The sequence below is a fragment of the Bubalus kerabau genome, chromosome 13 (assembly GCF_029407905.1).
Source record: "Bubalus kerabau isolate K-KA32 ecotype Philippines breed swamp buffalo chromosome 13, PCC_UOA_SB_1v2, whole genome shotgun sequence".
Classification (NCBI taxonomy): Eukaryota; Metazoa; Chordata; class Mammalia; order Artiodactyla; family Bovidae; genus Bubalus; species Bubalus kerabau.
In genome coordinates, this window is record NC_073636.1 from 77,516,048 (window position 1) to 77,524,930 (window position 8,883).

The window sequence follows — 8,883 nt, forward strand, 5'->3', positions numbered from 1 at the left end:
AATGCCTGCTGTCAGCTGCCTCCTCCTCAAGACAAGGCAGTTCAAGTGGCCCCTTCTCAAAAGGCCTCCCATATCCTCAGTCCGAAGCCACCCACCCCTCCCACGTGTCATGTCAGCCCTCCTTCCCGTCATGAGACTCATTGCAGTCTGACTCCACCCCACACTTACTTCATGCACACATTCACTATCTCCCCCATTCAAATGCACGTTCCAGGAGGACAGCGACACTGGCCAGCACCGTGTCCCCGGCATCCAGTAGGCGCTCAGTAACATTTATGAGCAAATGATGACTCACAGCGGCCCAAGTTGGCGGGAGGGGGCAGTGTACCGTTATTATAATGGATGGTCGTAATAACAACATCACCTCGTGTTTACAACCTGCTTTACAGCCTGCAGGTACTTAAGCATCTGCCAGCCCTGAAGGGGAAAGAGAACACAAATCTCGACATTTAGCCAGAATAGGGAGGAAGCGGAGATTTAAGAATGTGTGAGGGATGCATTTTCCGGCATGGAGAGGGAGCATATGTTTCTTCCTGGTCTCAACATAAAAGAGGGTGCTCAGAGGAGGAAAAACCCTGAAAAGTCGATGCCTTTACCTGAAGATTAGCCCACAGCAGAGTCTCAGGGAATCTGCAGTAATAGAAGCTTTAGGATACTTATTTATTTTTTTAGAAGCAGGATGAGAAAGAGCAGTGGGCCCTGAGCCCAGAGCTTAGGAAGGTCTGTCTGCATCTGGCCGCCTGACAGCAGCTCAAGGTGGGAGCATCCCAGGGAGCCAGGCCCCACAGCCCTTTCTGCTCTCAGCTTAAAGATAAGCAACCTTATATGGCTTGTCTCTCGAGAGCTATTGGAAGCAAAGCTGCCGATTACAGGCTAAATCTCCAAGCGTCCCTACAGAAATCTCTCCTCCTAAACCCAAACACCTGTTTCCAGGGAGGCCTCTTGACCAGACTCGCCTGTGACCCTGATTAGTGACCCGCTGACGACAATGGGCTGACCTCACAGGGCACTTATCACCTGGTGCCTGGGGTCCCGAGTTCTCCGGTGCATTAGCTCATTTAATCCTCACCTGGATGCAGTCACATGGCCCCTTCAGGAGCCCAGGGGCAGAGTGGGGCTGGGCAGGGACAACTCCCCTGGGGCCCCAACGCTGGCCCCTGACCAAGCCGAGCACTGGCTATGTAGGTGCTTCTGACTCCTCTTCCCTGGATCTCTCCTCCAGTGGACTGGTGACTTCCCTGGAGGACTTGGAATTTTGGCTGAAGTCCTAAAGCTAGCAGTATTGGACCCCAATCATTCTAAAGAGAGTGCGGGAAACGCCCATGGGAGCCAGTGATCATCACCCCCATGGGAGAGAAGAAGGACGTGTGGAAGGAGACTCCCAGGAGGGGATTCGCAACAGGAGACACTCTTCAGCCCAGAGCAAGTGAGGGGGCTGTGAGAGACCCGGGGACTGTGAGACACCCTGGGGGGCTGGGAGAGACCAGGGAGGACTGTGAGAGACTGGGGGGATTGTGAGACACCCGGGGGGGCTGTGAGAGACCCAGGGGACTGTCAGAGACCAGGGAGGGCTGTGAGAGACCCGGGGGCTGTGAGAGACCAGGGTGGGGGGGCCTGTGAGAGACCCGGGGGGCTGTGAGAGACCCGAGGGGGCTGAGAGAAACCCAAGGACTACCCCCCTCTCCACCAGCAATGCCTCCCATCTATAAACCTCAGAACCTTGTCCCATGCCAACCCACCCACCCTGTGTGCTATTCACGTCCGTGTTCACCTCCTCCACCAGTCAGGGGTGTCCTGAGAACAAAATCTGATTCATTTCTCTCCTATTTAACCAGGGCCCTGCACTTAGTAGGTGCTTTATAGATTTTATTGCACAAAGGAGTGAATAATTAGAAGATGGGTATTTCTGTTTTCATTTTAAAAGCTAGATAAATGAGTTTTCTTTTTAAAGAAATACATCAGTGTCACATAAACTGCTCTTTCAGAAGGTACTGCAGTATGTTGAAGCCAATAGTAATGGATATTAAGATGTGTTTATTGTGATAAACTGGGGCCTCCCCGGTGACTCAGTGGTAAAGAATCTGCCTACAATGCAGGAGATTCGGGTTCGATCCCTGGGTTGGGAAGAACCCCTGGAGAAGGAAATGACAACCCACTCCAGTATTCTTGCCTGGGAAATCCCATGAACAGAGGAGCCTGGTGGGCTACAGTCCATGAGTCAGCTTGCGACTCTTTATAGAGACTGACAACAACAACATTGTGATAAACTACAGGTCCACAGAAGCTCCTCCCTCTTTTATGCCAGGTGACAGCATATGAAGATGCAGGAATTTCCCTCTAGCAAATGCCCCTCTGTAAAGTTCACACTCCCCTTCAGAGAGGTAGCACCTCTGACAAATGCATCTGGACAGCTGACTCCAGAGATAAAGCTCTGTAATGGGCCCAGGAGACTCGGGACCACTGATGGGAGTTTCAACAATCCATCCCCTCCTTAACTGTGAGGGCTGTTCATTCTTATCAGGAATAAGCCTCAACATCCAGGATTCAGTGCAAGCTAGGCTCCCCAGGAAACCCTGGAGCTGGGAAATCAGGAAGGGCTGTGATGAGTGGGCTTTCTGGGACCCACCGTGCAAATGGAAAAAGGCCGTGGGAACGGCCCCCAGTCTCAGGACCTTGAAATGCAGGTTTCAGAAATCTCCATCTCCCCAGAGCCTGCCCCTCCCATGGTCTTCCTCAGCACAGTAAATGACAACTCGGTCCTTCCAGCAGTCCAGCCGCATCCACCCCAACACCAAACATCCTGCAGCTCTTCACTGAACTATTACAGGCGCCTCTTCAGTGGCCCTGCTTCCACTGCTGCTCTCGTACAGTCAATCCCCCACCACAGCCAGGGGGAGCTGCCATCAAGTCCTCTATCCAAACCCCTTCTGTTCTACCTCATCAGACTATAATCCGAATGTATCATGTATCATCTAGGTTTTCCCAGGGCTTTCCCAGAGATTTGAAAGTCCAGCTTCCTCGCAGGCCAAGGCACCTTCCTAATGCAAGTTTCTCAGAGCCTTGGCCTCGATCTGTTCTCTCATCACTCCTGGTGAGTCAATGGGGCAGGGTTATTAGAGTCCAACTTGACAAGTGAGGAAAACTGAGGCACGGCCAAGGTAAGTGATTCACCTTTCTTCAAAGGGCTCATTACCGAGGGGGTGATTACAGGTGGTTACAGTGTGGGCCTGTGCCAGAAATCTGGGCTGGGTCCTGGCTTGGCCGCTTTCAAGGTGAGAAATCACTAACCTCTGTGTGCCTTGGTGTTTCCATCTGTAAAATGGGTAATGAGCATAATTGGCCCTCGACTTTTTATGAACATGAGGAAACGCAGGCATCACCATGGGGAAAAGCCTGACTCTGGGACTTGGACTAGACAGTGGATCAACCCACTAGACAACTGGTCAACCCACCAGCCCCTCTACTTGCTCCAAGACCTTGGACACATCACCAACTACCATCTGCTGATGGAGATGATGGCATCACACACACAGTCTCTCTCTCTCTCTCTCTCCCCTGTCTCAGGGACTGAGCTCCTGACCCAGATGGTCTGTGCCAACTCTGGGTAGTTACTATCAGAGTTGAATTGTTGGCCACCCAGTTGGAGAATTGGTGACTCGTGTTTCCGAAACACATCACACATAGGAAGTGAAATCAACAGGCATTCGATTACATGATAGAAATGAGGAAGAGGATATTTCTGACTTAGACAAACAGATGGGTGAAGGTGCCATTCTCTGAGAAGACAGACATAAGAGGGGAGCATGAATGGGACGGGGAAAGGCGATCACGGGTGGCATCTCACACTGAGCCTGAGATACATTTGGAACATGTCAGAAAGCCGAACAAACTGTACCTAACTAGGTCTGGAACCCAGAGAGGCATGAGCTATTGAGGCCACCTGCCTAGAGATGGTAAATGAAGTGAAAGGATCTTTAATTATGGATAGGGAAACTGAGGCCAGACCAGGAAAGAGGTCTGGCAAGGTTCACACTACGAGTAATAGGTTTGTTGTTGTTTAGTCACTCAGTCGGGTCCGACTCCTTTGCGACCCCATGCCCTCCAGGCTCCTCTATCCATGGGATTCTCCAGGCAAGAATACTGAAGTAGGTTGCCATTTCCTCCTCCAGGGAATCTTCCCAAATCAGGGATCAAACCTGAGTCTCCTATACTGGCAGGCAGATTCTTTACCACTAAACCACCTGGGAAGCCCTAACGGGTAGGTTAGGGGCACAGTATCTTTGTATTGATAGGCTGAATGAAGACCCTCCAAAGATGCTCACATCCTAATCCCTAGAATTTGTCAATATTTCCGTACAGGGTGAAAAAGGACTTTGCAGGTGTGATCAAGCTAAGGATCTTAGCTGGGGAGATGATCCTGGATTATCTGGGTGGGCCCAGTGTAATCCCTGACTCCTTATAAAAGGGAGAAGGCCAAGTGAGAAGGGCTGCAGAGGTTAGACTGATGCCGCCAAGAGATGCAGACAGCCTCTAGAAGCTGCAAGAGGCAAGAAAGAGATTCTCCATAGAACCTTCTGGAGGAACCCGCCCGGAGACACCTGGATTTTAGCCCCACAAGACTCATTTCCAGTTTCTGCCCTCCAGAACTATAGGAGAATAAATGTGTGTTGCTTTAAGCCACTAAAGTTGTGGTAATTAACTACAGCTGCCTCGGAACACTAATACCATTGAACTTATCCCTTACCATTGAGAGCATGAACTTGGCTCTCCTGGGGATTCTTCTGGCCAGAAGTAATACTGCTCTGAGGACATTTACTGTTCCCTTAACAAGAGTTTCTGGGGCTGATTCAGCAGCTCAGGCTGTTTCCCTCTTTCTCATTCTTCAGGATAGTAAAGTCTCTGCCCAGAATCAAAATAGGGCTGTTGTGGGACTGCCCCCGTGGTCCAGTGGAAAAGAATCCACCTTCCAATGCAGGGGATGAGGTTCAATTCCTGGCTGGGGAGCTAATATCCCACCTGCAGCAGAGCAACTAAGCCCACACACCCCAACTAGAGAGCCTGTGCACCCCAATGAGAAGCCCTGGCGCTGCAACTCGAGAAAGTCCACGCACCAGGGCAAAGACCCAACACAGCCAAAAAAAAAAAGGAATGTAGCGGGCTTCCTCATGAGGGAAATGGAAATAAAAAACCACAATGAGATGTCACTTCAAACCCACTAGGGTGGCGACAATAATAATACTTTAAAAAAAAAAAAAACAAAAAACAAAAACGAAAATAGGGACTTCTCTGGCAGTTCCATGGCTAAGATTACAAAATCCCAGTGCAGGGGATCAGGTTCAATCTCTGGTCAGAGAACTAGATCCCACATGCCACAACTACGAGTTCAAACTCCACAACTAAAAACCTATGTGGCCAAATAAATAAATATTAAAAACTAGGACTGTCATAACCCCAAGTATCATGACCTCAAATGACAGCCCCTAAAGCAAAGAAGGGGACAGGAGGCTGGGGTCTCCACATTTTGATGACCTCTTGATTTAATGGAAAGAAAAATATTTCTGCAAAGCCCCAGGAGACTCTCTTTTCCACCTCCTTGGGCAGAACCACTCCCACGCTCCTCCTGGGATGACACTGATTGGCTTACAGCAGTGATGATCTGTTCCTTTAAACAGGAGCCACTGATGTCCAGGGGAAGGAAATGATCCTCGGAGTAATGCTCTGAGCTTACTTCCAAGGTCCTGGGAGACTAACCTCCACCCCCTGGATTCCTGCTGTGAGTCCGTGGTTCTGAGAACAGGACATAGTGGATAGAGACTGGCCACCTCACAAGAAAGTTCCTTTCCACAGGGTTACAACACCTGTCTGGTCAGAGCCCACAAAGATGCAGCTGACACTCCCCGGATCCAGTTTCCTTCCCTTATGAGCCCGATCATCCCTGTGTTTAGAGAGGATCTCCTTTTGAGGAGTTGCAACATCTATTCCATTGCAGTTGGAGTCTCAAAGAGTTTTTGAAAGTTCAACACGCACCCCCCAAAAGTAGATTTCTATTAGAAGGAAGAGGGGGAACTGGATATTGGGAAAGTGACCAGTGGTTGCTGCCACAAACTCTTTGTACTGCACACTTATTACATTCATTTTAGCACTGTGCGTGCTAAGTCGCTTCAGTTGTGTCCGACTCTTTGTGACCCTATGGACTATAGCTCGGCAGGCTCCTCTGTCCACGGGAGTGTCCAAGCAAGAATACTGGAGTGGGTTGCCACGCTCTCCTCCAGGAAATCTTCCTGACCCAGGGATCGAACCCGAGTCTCTTACATCTCCTGCACTGGCAGGCGGGTTCTTTACCACTAGTGCCCCTTGGGAAGCCCCCGTTTTACCTACTAGACTTTAATCCAGTAGTGCTCAGCCAAGGACGACTCTATCCTCTAAAAGACATTGACAATCTCTGGGTCATATCTGATTATCACAGCTTGAGAGATGTTGCTATCAAATCATTTTCCTCAGCAGCTCCAAAGCACAGGGCCCAGCCCCTCCCCACCAGGTTCAGTGATGAGGCTCCCTGCAAAGCAGCTCACGTCTTCCCTCTAAAAATCTCCTCCCAGGGAAGAAGGCCTGGCTTCCTGCTCTGAAATGCACTGTGTGATTAGGACTCAGCCAGTGGGTAACCCCAAGAGCAATGGCTGTTTGAGGGTTGCCTACATCCAGGCTGAGGCAGACAGTCTATGGCCTTTGGTTCAAGACAAAGTTTGTGGACCCTGAGGGTGTGGTCCCTGTCCAGAGAAAACAAACGAGCCCTCAACCCACTTACTGTCTAAACAGAGGATAGCCAGAGGCCCTATGGCCTGGCTTGTGATTCCTTAGGAGCCTGAGTGAATGCAGCTGTGCTCAGGCCATACCAATTCCTTATCCACAGGGGAAACTTTTAAAAGGCTGATAGTGAGAAATGAGATTCATGTGGACCAACAGCCCTGGATTTTCGGTCCAGTTTTGCAGACTCCCGGGTAGTCTCTCAGGGCCTATAACAATCCATTTCCAATTCTGATTCAATGAACGTTCGTGGTGCACCATCCGTGACCCAGACATTGTGCGTGTTTTTATCCTTGTTAATCTCACCTAGTTCACATGCCAACCTGCAGTGTCCTCAGTATCATCCCCATTTTCAAGATAAGGAAAGTGAGGCCCAGGGAGGTCAGCTAAGGCATTGCCAGCCAATGGGATCAGGGTTCAGGTGGGTTAGAACCTCAGTCCTGGGGCTGCTCTGCTTTTATTAAACACCACCACCATTAATCATCTCACAAGTGCATTTTCTGAAAGGTGATTGGAAAAAGAAGTGTGCTATCAAGAGAGACTAAATTGAATTGCCCGTATGGTCAAATGGACCCTGCTTTTCCCCTTCAGAAAACTATCGACCCACAAGCTCTGCCTTATCCACAGAGACCTGCAGCTGTGCTCATGCTAATACTGCAGTGCTCATGTTAACACTTAGCTAGGGTTTCCCTGGTCAGGGGGTTAAGAATCCGCCAGCCAGGGCAGGAGACACAGGTTTGATCCCTGGTCCGAGAGGATCCCACATGCCCTGGAGTAACTAAGCCCGTGCACCACAACGATTGAGCCTGTGCTCTAGAGCTCGGAAGCCGTAATTACTGAGGTCCTCGTGACCTAGAGCCCGTGGCCCGCAACAAGAGAAGCCACCACAGTGAACAGCCCATGCAGTACAACTAGGGAGCAGCCCCTCCTCACCACAGCAACAGAAAAGCCCACACTGCAACAAAGACCCAGCACAGCCAAAGAGAAATAAAAAAATTATTTTAATAAATGCTATGCAGGGACCAAACCTGTTTGGTGTCTATTTCATCACATAGGAAAATTCACGTGTTCTACCGCTCACATCCACTTACAAAAGCGAACTCGTGGTGGACAGTTAAGCAGCTGGACAAATCGTCACGGGTATCTGTATTCTTAAACAGTGTTCTAACTGGAAGCTGCCCCTCTGTCTTTCACTGATAAGAAGTTTGATTAAATCTCATTGGCATCCAGCCCTCAGGAGGCTGCAATTATTCCTGTTTATAATTTTCCACCTCCCAAACTAACCCTCTATTCCTGAACACGCATTTTTAGGCATCAGGCAGTAGTATAAATTACACTATACAATTATTTGTAATTAAGGGAGAAAATGTGTACCGTGCTGCAAAGATGAGCCCTGTTTGGCTGTAGTTAATCATGTCTGTGCCAGAGCACTGGCCCAGGGAGGCAGCATGAAACACGATTAACTTTCATCTGACTTAATGGAGGTTTATGTTGCTGTTTTTCATAATCGTAATATCTTGAGACATATAAACAGTTTTTCTCCAATGTAATTGCATTTCTACCAAAAAGACAGCTTGGGTTTAACTGAGAGTTTGGGCATATTCTATGGCTGATACTAGAATTTTGTTATAACACCCGGGCAGGACTTTCCCCGTTCAGGAGCTGAAAAACTCATCACAACCCCCAGCAGGAGACCCTGCAGCCTCTTCTGTTCTCCTGGAAACATGTTCAGGCCCAATTCTGCGAACCATTAAAGCCCCGTGCTCGAGTTCTATGCCCTTGTGCTCCGGAGCCCCCAAATGCATCCCAGGCCATATTTTTTCCTACTTTCAACATTTCTCCTTCATACGTCAATTTGTTTGAGACACATTAAAAGCTCAACTTTTACAACCCTCATAAAATCCCATCTGATCCAAGCTCAGACCCACACTTAGCCAGAAAGTGCTCGGACAAAAATGGCTCAGATTGTATTTCAGCCTCTTGATGGAAAGATACACACGCAGCACGGGGTGTAAGTCAGGTTTTCTCCACAAAAATGCCTCCAAGAAGGACACAGAGGAAGAAATGAGGCTTATACAC

The 8,883-nt window shown here is 49.2% G+C and overlaps 1 long non-coding RNA gene across 2 annotated transcripts; it reads left to right on the forward strand.

Moving 5' to 3' along the window:
- Positions 1-216: 216 nt before the first annotated feature.
- LOC129626057 (uncharacterized) lies at positions 217-6,081 on the forward strand. Of its 2 annotated transcripts, XR_008701731.1 has the most exons (3): positions 217-756; positions 1,223-1,426; positions 4,360-6,081. It is a non-coding gene; the product is annotated as an uncharacterized LOC129626057 (long non-coding RNA). The 2 variants fall into 2 exon arrangements; XR_008701730.1 differs by lacking the exon at positions 217-756 and having other exon boundaries at positions 771-1,426.
- Positions 6,082-8,883: the final 2,802 nt, after the last annotated feature.